Here is a 21,552-nt window from a genome sequence, read left to right as displayed (position 1 = left end):
ATAAATGGGCAAGTGAAAATGTACTCTTCAGTTCAATTCTTCACTTTCGAAACAGATTTCACTATTGAGAGTTTCCTGCTGAGCCCACCTCATTCCATTCTTAAAGGGTGGGAAAAGGTCAAAGACTTAATATATAGTCTTGCTACTGAACTGCCTTATCTCGATACAGTAGAGAATTGCATTAGGTGGGAAAAGTTTTATCAGTATAGGTTATATATCTTTTTCAAATATGAAGGGTGATTATAGGATCAGAAATGGATGCTGCGGGAAATACTGTTCCCAACATTGTTCAGTATCTTTATCAACAATCTAGATGCTGTGACAAAATGCACCTCTAAATTGGGAGGGGGCAGGGGTTGACACACTGAATTGTAAAGCTTCAATCCAGGGGTACCCTGAGAAACTTTATGATCAAGCCAACACTAACCTTGTGATATTTAACAAGAAATGCAAAAATTCACTGGCAGACTGAGGGAAATTCACTCCCCCTCTATTTGGCCCTGGGAAGAATACACTGGAATATTGCATCAAGATTTGGGGCCCCCAGCTCACAAAAGAGATCAAGAAACGAGATGGTCCAGGGAGAACTACCAAGATGGTTAATGTCCTAGTGCACGTGCCTGTGAGGAGATTGCAGAAGTTGGGCTTGTTTAGTTCGATGAAGAGGCTAAGGAGCAATCTGCTAGCAGTATACAACTACATGAAGAGGAGTTACAAAAATGATAGGGCAAAGCTCTTCTCAGTAGCGGCAGGTGAAAAAATGAGGAGCAGTGCATTCAGCTTGGGTAGTTCAAATTGAACCTTAGAAAAACCTTCCTTATTAAGAGAGTAGTGCAGTGCTGGAATGGGTTACTCAGAAATATCATGGCATCTTTGCGGGCGTATTCAAGGCTTGTTTAGATGAAGCCACAGCTGATCTGATGTAGTGTTTCTGGTAGTTCCACTTCAAATAGCATATTGGATTAGAGAGCTCTGAAGGTCTATGGCTGTTATTAGTTTCTTAGTTTTCCTTTGTTCATCCACATGTCCAGCATCCCTGGGTGAGATCAAGACCTCTTACAGTGTCTCCCAAAACTGATGAACTCTCTGTCTGTCTGGGTCCTCATACATAGTTTATAAATTGGGGCAGCTCATCCTACTTGAAGCTTACCAAGCTGTCTCCATCATCCTGGTTCTGAATTTCCCTGGATCTCAGCAAATGATAGTTTGTTTTTTGGGGTGGTTTGTTGTTTTTCTGGCCTGACAATTTTTTTCTGATAAACAGTCTCTTTCCATTGATCATTCATGGAAATCATATTATTCTACGTCTCTTAGGCTTACAGGATAAACCAGTATATTAAACATGCATGTTCTTAAAACTCCCATGGTAACAGAACAATATCTGCCTAGCTATTCAGAGTATAAAATTCCAATGCTGTTGACTTAAAGCACATGAACGCACACATATTTTTAAAAGCAGTGAACTCACTCAGTGCAGTGTTCTTCACTTTGGCATATCCTTTTATTGAAATCCCTTTTTAGAAGGGATATGACAGCATTTGAACTTTCTGCCTAGTTTGTAAAGCTTCTGCAACAATTTGAAATTAAAATAATATAGTTGTTTCCCCTTGAAAATAAAAGGAGCATTATGCTTTTGACTGGAATCAAAAGTAGTAGAATTCAGGTTAGCTCTCTTTAGAGCTTGCATTAGTACTTTGTGAGTGTCTGCTTGGTTCTGTGCTGGCAAATAAGACTTGTCTCCGAGGAAAATACAGGTTGAATCGTACACTGATTCGTAATCTATTATGAAAGTCTGTCACTGAATAGGTAATGCCAGAAAGGATCCATATGAAGATTTAGGTTAGCTTCCTGCGTAACCGGAGTCACAGAATTCATAGTCATCTCAACGGACTTCTTGTCACAAGCTCTACAGCTGATGTTTGTTTTCTGTGCTCTTCATGCTGGGAAGACTCCCTGGCGTGATGCATCCTGATAGTCTACTTGAATGTATGTAGAAATCTCCATTACCATTGCCTGATCCCAGTCGTTGCAGTTCAGTGAAGGTACATGCTGTATCTTTTGGATACCAGAGAAACATATTGGGACGCTGAGCGTGACAAGCACATTTTGTTACGCCTGTTCTAAAGGTTGATCACTCCTTCCATAAGAATGGAATGCCTTTTCCTGGGAAATAATCCTTAATACTTTAAATCAAGTTACACTGAATACAAATTTTTTTTTAAACCCAAAGTCAGTAGTAGTACTAGAAAATTTTTTGTAAAGACACAGGTGACAGCAGAGAAAATTATGGTTATCTGCCAGATCAAATCCAAAATGATTCTCTATTTAACAAGAAGCAGGTGTTACACTATGATTCTGACTATGCAGGTGATAATCTGTGCAGTAGAGATTTCTGTTGATGTAGTTTAAAAGTTTTATCTCTATCTTGTTTGGAGTTTGCTTGAGGGTAGCAGGTCATCTGCTTGAGGGTAGTAGGAGGTAATTTTGACTCTCCTCACTGTGGTCTTTGCCTTTTTGGATGTGCTGTTGTCACTTTGGGAGCCCCAGTGGAATCATCTTCTGAGTTTCAGCATTCTGTTATCAAACTCTGAACTCACTGAGGGGTGGGATGGTCTATCTTGAGTATGACAGAAAACATATTCCATATGAGCATATAGCTGACAGCTTAACCATGCACAGAAATACAGTTGGATTACCTAGTGAAACTTATTTCTGGCTTTTACTTGAAACTAGGCACGATAAATCTGAGGTGATGGACCTACAGCCACTATCTGTCTTTCCCTTAACAAAGAATTTGGAATTTTGTTACGGGAAATGTTATGACATTAATCTGGAATGTATCTCTTAGGTAGAGACTTTCAAAGTGTTGCCTCTTGGTACTGAAGATGATCTGCAGGGGGATCTAAACTCCAAATTTTGATTCTTTGGAAGGTAATGTGATTTTATTTTATTTTCAGTCCTGACCCAGCTTACCCTGTGGTTGCATGAATGTTTGAGTTAGTAAAAGGGAAAGGGTAAGAATGTGAGAACAGGGGAAGTGAGGGAAGCAGAAGGTGAATATCTTCATAGGTAGCAGCTGACACTTAAAGTGTGACCCTAAGATCTCTGTAGGTCAAAGTAAGATCAGAACCTTTTGTTCATGTTGCTGTAAAAACCTTAACAAACACAGCTCCTGGCCTAAGGAGTTTCCATTTAAAGGCTCTACCATTTTATGAGCAGAGAAGTGAGAAACTTGATCCTTGAGAGATTAAGTGCCTTGCCAAAGCACGCTGTAGTTGCCCCTCCTCACACAAATTGACAGTGACATGGCTTGCGTCCTCCGCATCCAGGGCATTAGTGCCAAACCATGCTGGTGTCTTCCTAATGTTTTCTAATAGTCTAGTCAATAACATGAAAAGGAAGTACCAGGGAGCTGGCAGAGGCTTTCCCTGTGCTATGGAGAGGGGTGGCCCCCTCCACCATATGCAACACCATAGCATGGCTTTGCCTGCCTAGGGCCTTTAGAAATAATTTTCTTTTGCTACCCAGGCAAGCAGGATTTAACCTTTGGATTTGGTATCTTATGAGAGTCCTGAGCCGTTTGTTCTTTCTGAACCTAGTGTTGCATTCATAGAACCGGGAAAGTTTCAGTGGGCGAGAAAGAGCAACCCTTTCCAAGTACCTTTTGAAGTAATAGTGAACGATCATTTGTTTCGTAAGAGTGAATTGATATTGGTCAATCTCTGCCAGAGTTAGCACTGAAGAACTAGTAAATTAAAATCTTCCTTAGGCTTCTAAAAGAATCTACATTGGCTGTGCTTGTTGTGGTTGTTTAAAATGAGAAAATTACTTAAAGAAAAAAACATCGTGCTGTGAGGGAAAGTCATTAAATACAATGAATAATTTTGCTAAGGAAGTGTCCCACTGTGAAATCTTACACCAGTGTTGCTTTCTTTTTTTTTTTTTTTGGGGGGGGGGAGGAAAGGGGGGTATTTTATTCTCTCCTCTTCCCTCCTCAATCACCCCTCCATTTATTTCTAAGTGATGTGGAAAATGTTGATGCCAAAAAATAGCTAGATGAAATACTGATAAATGTGGGAATCACTTACTTAGAACAGAGGCAAATTGGAAGGCAGCTGGTTTTCATCTGTTCTGTTAACTTGGGAGGTGGGGAGGGGTTGTTGAAGACTTGAGGCTGATTTATGTCCCCAAATCATGCCCTTGAAGACAGGAAAAAGCAAGAGAGCTGAGAGTGAGAATCAAGCACGCAGCATTTCTTCAGGCTTCTGTTCATTATTGATTGTCACCTAAGAAATGGAGGGAATGTTTTTTACAGCCCTTTGTCACTGCTTTACATCAAATGTCATAAGTACTAGGGATAATACAAGACTAATTCATAGTATGCTTTATTCCCAGAACTTTGTACTTGAAAAACTGTATTAAAAGTTTAGGATTAATGGATTAGTGTTATCCTGCGATCATAGCACTGGGAAGAAGTTGTGGTGCTGAGTTAATATTCTGGGTTAATTCTAGATGGCTATGATAGAGGTGTTGTAGTACTAAGTATTAAGTGCAGCTGGGGCTTTGGGGAACCCCTCGCATTATGTTAATGGAGAATATAGTTTAAATTCTCATGTAGAACAAGTGATCTTGGCATTATTATAGATAGCTCATTGAAATGTCTGCTCAAGAGTGGCCAAAAGGCAAAGTTAGGAATTGTAAAACAGAGTGAAACAGGAACGCTCATTCTGGCATTGTCAAAACTCATATCTGCCGTTCTGACTATAACTCAGAAAGGCATCATAGAACTAAGAAGGGTTTGGAGATGAGCAAAAAAAAAAAAAAAAACATCAAGGGTATGGAATGACATCCATAGGATCAGAGTATGGCTAGGACTCTTCAGCTTGGAATATCTTGGTTGAAGAAACCGGAAAAGATATGGAGAAATAAACAAGGCATAATCATTGACGACTTCTCTTGAGTAAAGAAAAGGGAGAACTCAATAAAACTCAGACGAAAAGTTTAAAACGAAGTCTTTTAATTTATTTTAATGCAAAGCATGTGTAATCAATTGTGGAACTCACTGTAATAAAATGTCATGAAGGCAAAAAGTATAAATGGGTTCAGGAAGAGGTTAAATTTTCATAGAGGTTAAACTCGGGGACTATGAAACATGATGGTCTGGCTTCTTAAGTCCATAAACTGCTGATTGCCAGAAGCCAGGAGGGTGTTTTTGGGAAAGAATTGCTGTACGCTTACTCTGGCTTTATGTGTTCTTTCCCAAGGCATGTGCTACTGATGGTCACTGGAGATAGGATATGCATAAGAATGAGACATTGGGGCATTTTTATGGCTTTCTTTCCAACATCTCTAGCTATCTGACTCCATTTGCAGATACGATACAGTGGTAACCCTCCTCTTAATGATCTAACCATCTTCTTGCACTTTCCTACTCCTCTCATCATACACCAAGACATGCATTAGCTCTGTTTGCCCCAGCATCATGTAGGAACTTGTCTGATTTACTGATCCTTATTCAGTGGGACTCCGTAAACTTCATCAGAGTGAATGTTTCATACAGTGCTGATCCTCATTCTTGTTTTCTCTCTTCAGCGTTTATATAACCACTTCAGCCTCACTTGTTGTCATTGAAATTGTCTTGGAAACCTTTTCCAGTGTATGGACTTCTCTTTACTGAAGCTATGTACTGTTATTATCTAGGTAATTTAGTTATTACTTTCCTAGTTGGGACCCATGCTTCTTTACAGCCTCTGGCCTTTTTATTTTCCACTTTTGGTTTTAAGTATTTCTTCCTCCAGATAGTGGGTGGAGGGGACTTCCTGCTTTTGTCATGGAAAGGATGGAAGAAGCATGGGGTTCTATTTAATGTTTGCTGTGAAATTCTGAAGAAAGTTTTACTGTAAACTGTTTGTTGTGTAAATCTCCTTTGACAAGTGACAGACAATTGTATTTTATGCTGGCAAAATGCACTTGGGATTTTGTTGTTCTGGATTTTGCTTGTTTAATCTTGTAAATGCCATGAGTGAATTCCAGGTCAATGCTAGTGTCACGTTAGTAGTGTGTGAGCCAGCGCAGTGAAGCTGCAGGGGCACGCTGGTTCGTTAACCTCTACAGTGGCGTGCTCGAAGTGTGTATGTTTGTGCTGCTCTCTCAGAGGCTGGGAGTGGGAACTTGGAAGTTTCCCACTACAATCAATAGGAAACCAGCAAGTACTTAGGAATGAGAATTGCTTTCCTTTCTGGTACCTGGCCCACTGCCTATTTTTCTGATTTGTGCGATATTCCAGCTTTCACGCTTTTCCAGGGGTGCTGAGGTGATGGCTTTCTTCCCTGGCCGTGCATATTGAAATAGTCTGCATACAGTGTGAATGTATGCAGCTGTAGGCATGCCATCTTCAGGGAGCTGAGGAGATTGTCCTCCTAGGAAGGATGTCTTGTTGAAAGATGCCGTCCTGAGGGAGAGCAAAGACCTGTGGCTTGAACACAAGACCTGTAAACAAATGAGGCATGCTTCTTTAAGGACTAGCTAACGGCTAGGGAGCTAGATAGATGCCACAGTTATGCTCTTATTTTCTATGCCTTGATGTTTTCAGACTAATTCTGCAGGTCTTTTAGTTCTGAAGAAACCTTTTAAAGTGTGGCCAGTATGTAGCTGCTGCAGCCACAGCCACCTGAGTTGGCAGACAGCCTGAAAAAATAAGCCTTGAGGTGTGAATTCCTCCCATTCATTCAATGGATGGCTAGTTTTAATGGCATTGATAACAGCTTTAAAGGTGAACATTAACTGTTTCATTGTGCATCAAAGCAGCTAGAAAAGGGGAAGGGTGTGTAATGAAAGTGAGCAGCATTATGTTGGACAGCCTTTTAACAGCACAGGGTGGGCTAGAAAAGACTTGGCTCTGAGTAGCTGTGAAGCACGAGTCAGCTCAATTAAAGAAACTCTAGCAATAGATGGACAGCAGTAAACAATGGAAAATATGAATTGAACAATGAGAAAGGAAAAACAGACTTTTCATCATAACATTTCAACTGGAGTTAGTCATGCATTTGCCTGCTGGCTGTCTTATGCTCACTGAATTCTTTTGACACTTCTGGCAAGCATAAGGTTTAAGTGCTTGCTAGATTTGGAGTTGGTACCTATGTAGTCTGAAGGAGGAGAGATTAAGTATGCTTCCACCTGATGAGTAGAAGTTTATGGGATAGGGAAGTCCATGCAGTATTTTGTTGCTGACAGAAGTAAAGCATACATTTCTCTTCTTCATTTATCACAAAAAGAAGATTAGTTGGGGAGAGAGAGAGTGCCATTGCTATGCAGTCTAGCTCAGGAGGAACTGATGTACCCTTTAAAAAAGGGTTTTTGCTAATCTGAATTAGAGAACAGGAAAGACATTGACTGTACAAGCTTTTACTTTAAGGCAGCACAAGCTGCTAAATTACCACCCTGAGAGGCTGAAATACATCTAAAATGCATTGTCTTTCTCTATATCAAACGACTCAATTGCTCTAACTGTAGATTGTTATTAATAATTTCAAATAGCTGCACATTTGGAGGACTTCAGTGTCGTAGGGAAAAGGCTGCTAGTCTGGAAGTGCTTCAGTCCAGAATTAAGTCAAGTGGTATGAAAGCAGAAAAATACAGCAGTAAAGCCTTCAAAGATACTCAGTGTGGATAGGTTATCTAGGAAGAAGGGCTGTTGAATTAGTGCAAAAGTTCTGTAGAGGCCAGAAAAAGATGGAAGGCGGGGAATAATAGTTACAGTACTATAGCAAAGTCCTCCTAGACTGTATCTTCTCCTTACAAGAACTTCTTGTCAGCAGATTCTCAGTGTCCAACTCTGGACATTAATGACATAGTAGATCTTTGCCAAGAGCCCTGGAAAGTCAAATAGCAGATCTAGTCCAGAATCCCTATGGTGAACAAAATGATCTTAATTCATTTCACTGGGCCTCAAATGGACCTGCAGTTATCCCAGGAAATTTGAATCACTGATACCCTCCTGGATGCCCATCACTGAGCACTGGCCTTCCAAAACTGTGCTGTGGGCTCTTCCGTCCTGTTCTAATGGGTCTGTTAACACATGTCCTACTTCTTGTTTTGAAACGCTAAAACACTGAAACAGGCAGTGTAGTTTTCATCTGTATTATAAAACTATGTCGGAGCCACCTTAAAATCTGCTTGGTTTCACACTCTGCCTTGAATCATTATTTCCCCTTAAATGTATCTTATGCAGTTTCCAAAGGAAGGGGCCAAATGTTGTGAAATTTATTGGAAAGGTTTAACTCTTTGACCTGTTCTATGTTCCACTTGTTCCTTTTTTCTTAGACTCTTTTTAATTGGTAAACCCCTTCACAAGAGCCGTTCTGTCTCTCCTATAGTCTTCGGATTGATCCCTTCTTGATCTTTTTCCGATTGACTATTCTTGGGGACTTCTGATCTTGCTGCCATAAAGTCCTAAGCTGGTTCTATTTCATTACTTGTAAGTGCTGTGAAATATTTTTGAGGTGTGCAGTATTTCCCAAACTCTCCACTCATTTTTCCAGTGTCTGAAACTGGTGGCTGCCCAGGCCTCTAAGCTGATGTGGTGTCTTCTGCTACCCTATTGGTCCTGCTGACTCTGCGTTGCTAAAACTGTCCATCCTGTCTCAGAGATGGCTGCAGTCCAGGGCTGGGTGTGACAATTCACATACAACACTACAATACCTGGGAAGCTATTTGGACAAAAAGGGCACATGAATGTGTCAGATATTAATGCCAATGTGTCCTGGAAGCCTTACTGTCTCCCCAGTAAAATAGGTCCAGAGATTGGCTTTGTTTTCCCTGTGGCTGAATTCAGCCAAGATCATTCCTACCCCGACTTCTTAAGTGACTTGCAAACACTGAAATGAATTGCTTTAAACCCTAATAAGTAATTTTGATTACTGGGAAGGATGTATTCCCTGCCAGCCTGGCACTGGTGCTGAAAGTGGATTACATTAGCCTTTTGTTTGAAATCAGTTGAGTTTACAACTCCACTTCAAAGTCTTTACAGCTTTAAAATAGAACCAGCAGAAACTGTTTAACAAGTGAATGCTGCCCTGGGATTTGCATTGTTCTATCTTTAGCAGTGAGAGGGAAAGACTTCATTTTCCTCTACTTTCACTTCACCCAGGAAAAACTCTTTCAGAACAATAAGAAGCCTAGCCTATTCAGTTTTGCCTTGCTACTGGTTTGCCAGGTTATACCTAGGTGCAGATGTCTTGTAAAAGATGTATTGTAACTTCTCCAATATTTCAGAGTGCTCTTACTTTAAAGCTTGATTTATTGTGAGATGGCACTGTACTCTGATTATTTTATTTTCCAATACTTTAAGTTTTCATTATGATGAAGAATCCCTTAAATAATATAAGTTTATGGTAGTGTGGAGCTTTAGATTTGGCACATTAACTTTCTTGCTTCCGAGGCACAAAAGAGAGCACGTTCTTTCAGTGACCCAGGGAAAACAACAGCATCGGTTTGAAGAGTGGTTGCAACCCGACCATTTTAAATTCATAGATTTTTTAATCATTGCATATGTTTTACTGAAAAAAGCAAATCAGGAAGCCTTAGCTGAAACATGGATTGATTCTTCTGAGGTTGGGGGGAGCCATTTCCCATAAAGTTAGAGCTTCTCCTTAACCAATACATAACTGGAAAGACTTCTGTCAACATAAGTAGGCAGAAGAGGAAGCAGAGTGGGTGGGTTAGTGCTGGTTCACCAAATGTTTCTCTGCTGAAGCAGGGAGGAAGCTGAAGCAAATAACGCGATCCCTTACTCTAGTTAAAGGCTACCTTGGACTTGGCCTGCTTTTTAAACCTTTTTTCATCTGTGTTGCTCCAGTTCAGGAGTAGAACTTCCTTCCTTTCATGGGCCTTTGATCTGGAAGAAGGTGAAGAGAAACATCACTTCTGTGAAAATAAGGATCATATCAATTTCCTTTCTAGGACTGATGTAGGTTAGTTTCTAGTTTGAGAATTGTAGGCACTGGAGTATATCTAGAGTCTGTCAAAAATGGAACAGATAGTGAGTGCAATATGAGCTTAGTCAGGCTCAACTCTTTGCATTGAGCACGTGGATTTTTCTGCTTCTCTGCCCCAGGATGAACCCTAGGTAGTTCTGGGTTCCCACCTCTCTTTTCCCCTCAAGGACAGGCAAAAGAAGAGACATAGACTTATATAATCTTACTATGAAAAGACCTTTTAAACACATCAAGGCCCTTCCCCAAGAAGTGGAAGACTGCAGTTCGTAGCAGGAGAGTGCGTCAGGCAGAGCCTGAAGCGGTGTCTCTCCACATACCTGCAGACTCCTGGATTCTTACTACTTTGGCGTAAGCGGAAGCTGATTTTTGCACCTCCTTGCTTTGAAAGGAAAGGCCTTCAGGTTAGTCTGTTTTCCCATGAAATACTCCACATGGAAGAAAAGGAACAATTTTGTTAAATGGTTTTGCCAGAACAGTCCTCATCCACCCCTTCTCACCCCATTAATGTCTTGTCTTTCTAGAGGAATCCATACCAAGAGACCTCGTTTGTCCAGTTTTTGCATGTGATCTCCAATACCTCAAACAAGGTTCCACCTTGTTCCACAAACAGAAATAGAGTTAAGAGTAGTTTGACAGTATGAAATGCTAAAGCCTTGGACCGCTTGTGGGTATCACCTGCTCAGTGTCCTTGTCCATATAGCAAATGCGTGAAGCACTCGTGATGGAACCAGGTAGATCTTTGGGGGGAGGAGGGTGTAAGTGGTAGTTAATGGATAACATGGTATGCCTCCCTCTGTAATGGTGTTGTAAAGCAGGGACAGGGCTTTGTTTCTTTTTATTTTTATCCCCCCCGCCCCATAATGGCACAGAGAAAGAGGTGTAAATATCAAGTGAGCAAAGCTGGAACTGGATTTTGTGCTCTGAACCTTTAACTTAGAGTTTTAATGTCCCCACTTCCCAGGGTGCATAGGATTGATGCTTAGACTGGAGGTTGCTTTTTTTCTGGAGCTTTGTTCAAGGGCAAGGGGAGGCGGGGAGACAGATATAATAAACCTGTGCGTTGTGCTTGAGTCTTGGAGGAACGTGCTAATATTACAGAATGACTTTGAGTGAACAATAAGTGATACTTACAAATAGTTATCAAATACTATTTTCTGCTGGAATGCTCTTTGCATCCTAAAACAAACACTTCATTATAAACGCTGGTTTGCCTGAGCTGGTACAGAAAATGCATCAGTGCCTCATGCTGCCAAGCACTGTGGCTTTTCAGAAGGAAGAAAAAGGCTTAATGCTATTTGTTCAACCCAGCCAGAGATCTACTGTTTATAATCTGAAATATCATAAAATGTGTTTTCAATTACCTCATGCATATTTTTAAAGAATTAAATTTCCATCAAAGGATTTTGTGAGCTGTTTGATCTCACTGTGTCTAAGGAGCCCAGTCTGACTGCGGATAGTTTTCTCTGAACACATATGGCACAATTGTAACAAATGTGCCCTTTGAGGGTATGTGGCTTTAAGAGAAATCAGTCAATTTATTAGTGAGAGAAGAGGATTGGGGCGGGGGAGGAATAACTTCCAGTATTAGCTGTGAAATGAGTAGCTAAGGACTGGATGTGCAAACGGACTGTGATTCTTTGTACTATATGGATGACTTAAGCTTTTATTTTCTCACTGTGTTAATGTGGATATAGTATTCCATTTTCCAGGCATTTTAAAGTGTGAGATGGAACCCTAGCCCACTATGAGAACCTGGAAACAAAAGCAGTAGTATTTTTCTGTTGCGCTGAAAAAAGACTGCTTCTTGTGACACCATTGTGCTAGCCTCTGTGCAAGCACACAGCGTTTTTGCGCTGAATCTCACTACACAAGCAAAAGATAAGGAGAAGAGATAGAAAAATGCAATGGCTTTGTCCAGAAATAGCAGCAGATGTTCAAATTCCTATTTCATTGTTCGCTCTGCTAGATCATGCTGCTTTTCCAGTGTCAGGGTCTGAACACTGATGGAATTCAGATTTCTGTTGCTCCTAGATGGAAACTGCATTTGCTAAACTGGAAAAGCAGGGGAAGATATTGATGGTCCACAGTTTTTCTTGCTCTGTTGGTACACCTTACCTGAAGAAACATTTAGATCCTCTGGAAATGTTAACTTGAATCTCCGGAGTGATGATTAGTCCAGTGAATTACCATGCTCATGTTGCTATGGAACTGGCCTGATACATCTATAGGACACTTCTGCCCTGATTAGGTTTACCCAAGAGGTAAGAATGCATTTCCCTGTCTATTAAAGGAGCCTCCTTCAACAACACAGGTGTTTAGAAGTAGTTCTCCTACTGCAGTCAAGCATGTATTATGAAGCGTTTTGATTTGTTTTCACATCATTCTTTATTGCTAAGGAGCCCTGATATGAAAGCAGGGTTTCTGCTTCTTAAGCTTTTTGCTTTTTCACAACACTTGCTACCCATCTGACATCGAAATCCTGTGATTTAGTTAGTTGGAAGATTGGGTAGCTTTTGATACTGCTATCTCTGTGTACCAATTTGCAGTCCTCTTTTGGAAATTTAAATTTATCTGCATTTAATTAACTAATATAAATGCATACTGCCCCAAATTAAAATGAAATAAAGTTTGCAACGTTTGATTGTATGTGTTTGTGTGGTGGCATTTAATCACTGTCTCTTGCTGACGTTGCAGTTGTTTACTTAGGAAATGCCTGCAACGTCGCAAATAAATGTCAGGTGGAAAATGAGCAGCAAAAGCTGAAACTTTAATAAGACAAAGAGTTGTTCTGTGCAGATGTTATCTGTACTGAGGAGAAGGAAAGAGAAAACCAGACACTCTGTACAGCAACAGCACAGTTGTATCTAAACAGAAAGGGGCCTATTTTTCCAGAGTTTCCAGCTAGTGATAGCGCAGGCAGTAATGAGATGCAGAGCTGCTTTCCATCTTACTCTGCCAATTCAGCTCCAGCAAAGATGCCAAATAAGTTTCCATTTATGAGCTTTTTCAGTAGAAAACAGCTTTAGCAAAACCATTGCTCTTTTTTTTCCTGTTGAAATTTTCTTTCCCATTTTGTGATACTTGCTACCTGTGTGACTCTCGTTAGCATGAAGCAATGGAAGATTTGTATAAATAGTATGTATGGAAAACCCCTAAATCATTCATTGGCTGTTAGTGTTCCTGGAAGGGATAGTGACATCTCTAGGGATGTTTTTTCTATCAGCTGGACCTTCACTAATGTGATTAGCAGGCTAAATGCTCCAAATAGATCTGTATCACTGGCATCATTTGCATCAGAGCTGAATTTTGCTCATTTATTAATACATCAGTAAAAACCCAGTATTAGTTTCCATGAATCAGAGGAAGAATGGATTTAATTCAATGTTTATTTTAATCTACACCGTGTTTCAAACTAGTATTTCTACACCACACATACAAAAACATTTTGTGTCTGCTGGCCTTTGCTTCTACTGAAAACTTCTGTGAAATTTCCTCATATTAGAAGCACCTTAACCGTAGATACTATACGCTGGTTCTAGTTGACTGGTTTAATTGTAGGGACTTGCTGACACCATGCAGTCCTTAGTGGGGTTTTCTGTTTGCTTTTAAACCATTAATGTTGAGGGGGTATTGTATGTGCTAATCTGGATCTTGTTGCAAGGCAGGCTTATGCTTGTTAATATGGTTATTTGTAAGAATGTGTATGTGGGAACAGAGTGAGAGTGGGATGTTACACTTGAGAAAACAGCAGTTTTGGAAAGGTTTTGGGGGTAGTGCCGAATAAACAAGGAAATAAGGACTCTCGCAGTGATGCTGTAGGCAAGAGGTGTGATCAAGTCCTTACTGAGATGCAGAGGAGGGAAGATGCATCAAGGAGGAGGAGACAGGAGGGGTGTTGCTCTTCTGTAACACCACTGAGACCATTATACAGTTACCGTATCCAATTCTAGTGGCCACCCTTCATGAAGGAGGCTGAAATTGGAAAGTTTTCAGGAAAGAAATAAAAGAACAATTTATTGTCTGGAAAAAATGCCTTGAAGCCAGAGATTAAAGAAGCTCAGTCTGTTTAACTTCTTGAAATGATAAAAGGTGACCCTAGCTGGTTGTGATAGTACCTACCTGGATAGGCGGTAGAATGAGGTAGAACTAGATCCAGAGGTTGGAAGCTGAAGGAAGGTTTAATTCCGATTAAAAGTGACGTGCCAATAGGTTTAACCATCTAAAAAATAAATAAAATTCTGACTTTCAGGATATAGCAGGGCAACTGGATGCCTTCTCCAGAGGCTTATAAATAAATGGAGAAATTCTTGCGTGATTGCTTTGGGCTGCATCCCACCAAGCTCAAACAAGATGATTGGAATAATCTCTTCTGACTTTGAACTCCATAAGACTTCTAAGTTGTCAGTTTGAATTCAGTTCAAATGTTCAATTTATGGTCCAGTTTATAGTCTATCTGAAGACCTATTAAGAAGCTAGTTGCTATTGTCTTATTTTTGGTGGGAAGATATCTGTCAAAAACCATCCTCATAAATGGTACCGGGGAAAGCCTTTTTAGAGCCTGTGTGACTCTGGTAGTTAGTTTCTCTATTTTTATCATACTGATTTAGCTCCTGGGTTAATTTACAGCTGGCTGTCTTCCCTTAAATCATGTTGAAGGACTGCAGAGGCCAGATGAAGGCTATAATCTCCATCTGTTTGTCCTCTGAAGTTAGCACAGGTGAGCTAGGGAAAAACTGGAATATGCAGTCAGATTTGGAGCGCAGGACTAGGACAGACTTCTGAGCTCTAATCCCACTTCTATGGCTTTAAAGAAGTCAGTTTGGCCAAAATTCTAGGGGTGAGGCTGCAAAAGTGTGCATGTCTGCCCAGAGTATGCTTAAGTATGGGATTTGTGTCAGTATATGCAAGGAAAGCTTGTGTGTGTGTGAAGCTGAGGAGCTTAGGGAAAACTCGAGCTTAATAGAGGTGATCTGTTTTGTTTGTTTGTTTGTTTGTTTTTTTGCTCTCCGTAATTTGGCTGAAGAGAGAGGCTAAGAGTTGCTGGGTGTTATTGCATATGTAATGCAATAACATTGCATTTGCTGCATATGCATTGAAGCAAAAAAGGAAAAAAAAATCACTTTATCTGAGGAGTCAATTACTGATAATGAAAACATGTATGCTACAGCACAGGGAGGACAGCTTCTCTAGGAGTCATTTGAAATCTTTATTGATACAGTGGCAGCTTTCATTTAAAGATGAGCCTATATAAGATCTAATTAGAATGTATTGATCTGAGTGTAAGAGAGAAAAACCTGAAAAGCAATCAGGTCTTATTAAGAAAAATTTTCGAGAGAATAATGGGAGAGTATTTCCACCACTGAGTGGAAAAATTGGCCCATGCTAGTTCTTCTCATGTAAACAGTTTCTTTTTTTTCAGAAAACCTTGTTTCATGAGACTGCATTTATTCCAAGATACACAAATCATACTGTGTGAAAGCTATAAACTTTTTATCTTACTTATTTTGGTTGGAAATGGCCCTGGTCTCTTTTAAGCCCATAGAAATTAAGTAGTCTAATGATTGTGGTGCAATGAAGAATTTAGGCTTACATTTTATAAATGGTAGTTACCAGTGTGCATGGGAGAAGGATGCTGTCTGTTTTCTTGGCCGTTCTAGGAGAGGGATCTACTTCACAGAAGTGGCAAATGCTTTTCTCTGTATGCTCTCAGTCTCTACATCTCCCTCTTTTCACAGACTTTTTAAATGTCTTTTGGAAATCTGCCCTAGAAGGGATTATAGAGCATGCAGTATCTCTACCGAAACAACAGTGGGCAGGCTGGCTTTTACAGATTATTTTGTACAAATGACTGTTCTGAAAAATGAAGTCCAGAGCTGCATGCTAATGCTTTCAACATCCATATGAATACTGATCCTTTCTTTGTGAAAGTTAGAAAACTGCTAGGTTCTGCAGCATCGTCTCTGTATTGGAGAAGTTCCACGTAATACAGATGCCAGAATCCCTTTTAAGAGGATTCTTCTGTCACAGAATAGTCATTAAGTGGGTCCTCATTTAGGATCATTTTCAGGGTTATTTTTAAGAGCCTACTCAAGGAGTCTAACAAATATGGTGGTATGTGTGCTCTCTTGCAAATTTTAGTCAATTCTATTTTAGGCAATTCAACTTTTTTCTTTTTTTAATTTCTTTCCTCCTGCAATGGTGAAAATTTCTTAGTTTGTTGTGGTATGCTGCTTTTTGGAGCATCAGAGATGTCTGTAGGCACTTTTTAGATGTCAATTCAGAAGGAATAGATTTCTCACTGGGTTCCCATTTTAGTAGCTGGGTAATTCCCACCAAGAAGTAAGTGTAAGCCTGTCTTGCCTGAGCCAGCACACAGGACTGGAAAACCCCAACATGTTTCTTATCAGAAAAAGATAAGAGAATTTTTGCTGTATTCCATGTTTTCTCAAGACAGTTGTACTGGGAGTTAGCAAAGACTAGGCTGATTATTTCAATTTTTTTGTAGGCAGTCTTCTATTTCTAATAAATAGCACTAGCTTTAAAAGTAGTTTCCTATTAAAAGTAGCTTCCTATGTATCAATCAGTAACATATTCTCTTGCTGACTGCGTACACAACTGTGATTTTAGTCATACACGTATGGCATCATCCTTAGCAAGATAGGTCAATAAATGTTTTCATACCTTTTCTCTTCTTGTCTTTAACTGTGTTTTAAACTGAGGGTTTCTGCTTCATCTGTGGTCACAAAGGCCAAGCGTTCAAGTAGTGACGCTGAAAGTTTTGCTGAGTCCCAATTTAGAAGCTGGATGCCCATACTTGAAGCGCTGCTAGATGCATCTTAGGGTGCATGTTGTTCCCTTTGGTATCGTAACGTGAATACCACCGGCCCTGACTGAAGACAGCAATGAATGTAGTCTTTTTTTTATGTACAAATCTGTTGTCCAACCCTTTTTTATTTTCTGTATTTGCAATTTCCTCAGTAACCTATAGAGGATAGTCTGTTTCTGGCCAAGGTGCTTATTTTCTGCATTTCAGACAAATAGTCTTATTTGTGTTTGTGTTTTCTCACCTAGAACTTTGCAGAAAAATAGGGATCATAGCTGTTTTTGCCTTTAACCTTAGTTAGCCAATACAAAGGAAAAGAGGAAGCTGGATTGTGACTCTTTCCTCTGTACCTGTTAGCTCTGGATGGGGCACGGTCTGCGTTCTTCAGAAGTACCTGGGTTGCGAAGGTACTAGTACTAGAGTAAGCCTGGGCAACTAGGTACTTCTGAGACCCAGCTTATTAACCAGAAAGGCCCCCAAATCACCCTAGATTTGGGGTGAGTTAGGGGCAAAGAGAATGGCTGAAGTCCTGGGGCGTTCAGCCTTGGCGATGCCACGTTGTCTGCGATGTGGCAGGGAGCCGTCTGCTTCGGGTGTCTTGGAACTGACACAGCGGGAAGGGAGGAGAGGTTCTCCTATGCGCAGGCTTGCTGTTAAAGTGAAAACCATATTTCATCGCACAGCTCTTATTCGGTGAAGAAATTAAATATTTCTTTGGGGAGGTGAGTGTAGAAGGGATTAATTTTCTAGTTGCTGAAAATCTCTTGGGGACTGGGAGTGGTGCAGATTTGTTTCTTTACAGGGAGCGGCATATATTTTTGCCAGACATGACCCAGCTCTGATTAACTTAAATCCTGATTAAAGGAAAGTTAGGTATGTTTTATGTGATTGGACTCTGCAGTCTTTTTTTTTTTTTTTTCCTGGTAACGATTCCTAGAGTGCAGTAAAAAGAATATTAGCTCCCTTAAAGAGGCTATGTTAAAGGAACCCATACCTCTTCAAAAAGCTGACGCAAATCATTGTAATCCTTCCAGTCCACTGTCATGGATGTCTGCTTCTCAAGTGGATTCCAGTATCCCCAAAGAATTTCAGATAAACAAGATTATATTATGTAGCCTATAAAAGGAGAAGAAACGAATTGTTTGGAGCATTAAACATGAGGATTGTAGACTAAAAACATCTTTTCAAATTATAGTCTCATCGGCTTTTTAGACTACTGAAAGGTCTGAGGTTTTTCTTTATTATAAGATCAAAGTTTAATCTGGTACAGCTCTCTTCTGTAAAGGAATGTCAATGATTGAATTTTCAATTACTGCTTTTTCCAGTGCTCATATGTTTCCTCTTTGGACCTCTAAATAACGTCTGTATAAAACTCATGAAGGCAGAATCCCCCTTTTCATAAATTCATTAATTCAGTATAGTTTGGATCTTCAGTCCCTTAAAGGACTGTGCATTAAGCTTGCAATGAATTTCCTTTTTTTGGTATTGCTGGGTGATGTCATTGCAGGCATAAAGAGAGAATATGAATATAACTGGAGGACTCAAAATTTGCAAGAGCAGAAGATGTGATTTTGTGATTTTTCTTTTTTTTTAATTTGGATTAGAAGGTCATTCCAGAGAAGTGAGTGTACTTTTCCAGCATTTAAAGCCATCAGGTTTTTATTTGATATTGTTTTTTTTTTTTCTACATTTTGGCAATAGTGAGAAGTCAGAAGCTGACAAGAGCTGGTCATAAGCAGAGATACGCAGGTAATGCCTAATCTCTTCTCTCTGCCTATCAATGCTATGCTGTAGTACTTCCAGTACAGATGCAATCTCTTAATGATTCCCATAGAGAGACAGCTGTAGACATTTTGGTCCTTCAAGAGCTGGAAAATCCTAGTTTATTTATGGTTTTACAAACTCAAGTTTGTGTTTCAGTGACAAATCTTCCTTTTCAGTGTGAAATAAATTAGCAGCTGTACTGATTGGATACAAATTAAGATAGCTCCTGTTGGTATTCTGAAGAAGCTCCATGGTTCGGTGTTAACATATCTCCTTTTCTATCTGTACCTAGTAGAAATGTATAATGTGTCAAGAACAACTCTCTTACTCGGGCAGTAGCTTCACATTGGTTTAAGGAAGGAGGTGCATTGGCGCAGAGGTCTCAACAGTGGCTTACCTGATTTTTCTTTATTCCTGAAATGCAGGGATCCAGTGGGATATGCAAATCTGTCACTTATCTAATGTCTTGGATGCATAACCCCTGATTAAGGTTCATTAAGAGAGGAAGAGGATATTTTCTCTGTGTTGTATAGAAGGGAAGCACAGAGTGATTCTGACTTGCCCAAGGCATGCTGGAAGCTTGCAGTGGACCTAGGAACTGCATCAAGCTCTGTTCAAGTGAAATTACTAGCTGTGGCTTATTGCATGCTGGAAACAAAATAAAAGCCATTGCACAAAAATGAATGGCAGAGGAGGAATTGGCGCTGAAAGAAGTTTCCAGCCCGTTTTTCGGCAGGGATGTCAGAATCAGCACCAGGCTAGCAACTGAGGTCGCTTATGCTACACTGGAGAAATGAACGGCCAAAGAGCTTGTTCCAGTCGTTCTGTCTTGGCCTCCCCTGTTTCGCAGTTGGTGGCACATTAGTAAACCTGAGATGGAGCTGGGACTGATGCTGTTCCTACAGAATGCATTCTCTGAACCAAGTGGAAGTTCTTCAGTATGACACTATTAATGTGGGTGTATTATTCTGAAAAAAGGGGGAGAGATGGGGGCTTTTGTTTTGTTTTCAAGTGCAGACTCTCAGACTGTAATTCTAGGAGAGCTGATGAGTGAGTATTAAGAACTGAACTTCTTGTGTGTAACCTGAAGCTTAATTAGAGCAAGTGAAAAAACAGAATGAAAATAATCACCCAGAAGGCTGCTGCTGTTACGCTGTTGCTGTTTGTGTTCAATCATGCCCAAAAGAAGCGTAGCATAAAAAAAATTGTTTTTGAGAGAGAGACGAACAGGCAACAGACGCAACTACTAGATACAGGGTCGCTATGTGGCCGGGTTGAAGTCGATGAATTTTGCTACTGACTAAAATGTCTTTGGTCCTTTTCCTATATGAAGCTGATTCCAGCGCTCAGGGGTTAGCGCCATTTAGGAACTGTTGCTGTCTCAGTTTTGCCGGTCATGTATGCAAAGGTGTTAGAGGTCTGTTGTAGCTGCTGGCAGCTGTGAGTGACCCCAGCTTAACCACAGTGAGGTGCCATCGGTGGTGTTCTTGTCAGCTACCAAAAGGCTGCATGAGGACAGAGTGTGATGCTCAAGTTATCAAGCCTCTTCAATAAATAAAATACACGAATCTCCAGAATGTAAGTCTGGTAGCTTTATTGGCATAAAACTCACCTGTGTATTTTTGAGGAGTATCACTAGATACATTGTTTTTTCCTTTTTCCAGTGAAAGAAATTTAACATTTACTTTGCTGTCAAGCAGTTGATATGCAGGTGTAACTAGGATGTCAGATGTCTAGTGGATTCATTCCAGTTTAGAAAGTTGTGCTGAGCCTGGCAGTTAAACTGCTTTTTTTTTTTTTTTTTTCTGGAGACGGGGGAATGAATAGTGTAAAACTGATCTTGATTGTTTTCCTTTTAAAACAGTGAAACGGACATTCACATGTTCTGCTTTTCCTTATGGGTTTGTTCTAGTGACCTCTAGGAAATAAATCACAACAATTAAATTAAAATTTGGCTTTAAGACTGTCTAAATTGAATGCATTGCAGAAGTTCATTTCTCAGCTTGAGCCCTTTCTAATACTTGAAAGGCAAAGGCTGTTTACTACGTGTATATGCTATTGCCTATTGCTACTGCACTTGGCTTAGCTTAAGAGGAGCTGCTATGCCATGGCTAATTCTCTTCTAAATGTGGTTAGAACAAAAAATCGCACTACAGGAAGCAGGTAACTGTAGGAGATGCATTAATAGGAAGATTGCCCACCCTGGGAACAGTTTGCAGCTGTAAATCTATCTTGCATTTAAAATTTCTTAGTCGAATTCCCTTAAAGAAAGGTCCAGTCTTTTGAGTACATTGCTCTGGAATATTACATATGCATATATGTGTTATGTGTTTTCTTTATTGATGAAAAAATTTGCCTGCGAAATATTTTGAAAACACTAGACTCTTCAGCTGGTTAAATAATTTTTGGTTTCTGAGCTTCTGGTATAATGGTAAACATATGGCCAAAATTATGGTCGTCTCTGTTGCTAGGAAACCTGCTTCTATGTAGAAAATAACCTATAAACTGACCAGTGAAGGCAAAAGAGGAAATAGGAAAGAGACGAGGTAAACCTAAATAATAGGCAAGTGCAGGTTTCCTTAAGCTCTCTGGGTTCGAGAATTTAAGTTAACAGATCTCTTTCTGCCTAAGAAGCCGGGAAGATTTTTTATAACATTTCAGCTAGCAAGGTTTGTCTGATTATTTATTTTATTTACTTGTAACCATTGTAAAAAGAGTTTCACCCTGTGAAAGAACTAAGTAGCTTGGAGCAGATGTGCTCACATGCTTAGACTTATCTACTCCTGAGCTTTAAACCTGCCAGTAGTGCCTCCAGTGTGTGTTAGTGATGTTTTTTGTGACATACAAGTTCATTATTAGTCAGCATTTTGATTAAAGCCTTTGCTTTCCTCAATGTTTGCTTAACTCAAACGCAAAAATATTGTAAAGGATTCAGTCCTGTCAGATGCCAGTAATCTTGCATGTTAGTAC

At 40.0% G+C, this 21,552-nt stretch overlaps 1 protein-coding gene across 10 annotated transcripts in view; it reads left to right on the top strand.

The window, feature by feature from the left end:
- MYLK (myosin light chain kinase) overlaps nucleotides 1–21,552 on the top strand; it is a 226,987-nt gene that overhangs the window by 22,769 nt on the left and 182,666 nt on the right. For 2 of the 10 annotated variants that reach the window (XM_068949087.1, XM_068949085.1), the window contains exon 3: nucleotides 2,849–2,931. The exons of 6 other annotated variants lie outside the window; for them this stretch is intronic. The gene's annotated coding sequence lies outside the window, so the exon portion shown is untranslated. Of the gene's footprint in view, nucleotides 1–2,848; nucleotides 2,932–18,519; nucleotides 18,568–21,552 lie in introns of all 10 variants that reach the window. 2 more of the 10 variants (XM_068949086.1, XM_068949084.1) reach the window with 1 other exon arrangement.

The sequence above is a fragment of the Struthio camelus genome, chromosome 6, assembly GCF_040807025.1.
Source record: "Struthio camelus isolate bStrCam1 chromosome 6, bStrCam1.hap1, whole genome shotgun sequence".
In the NCBI taxonomy this organism is placed as follows: Eukaryota; Metazoa; Chordata; class Aves; order Struthioniformes; family Struthionidae; genus Struthio; species Struthio camelus.
This window is presented reverse-complemented; position numbering and strand designations above follow the sequence as displayed.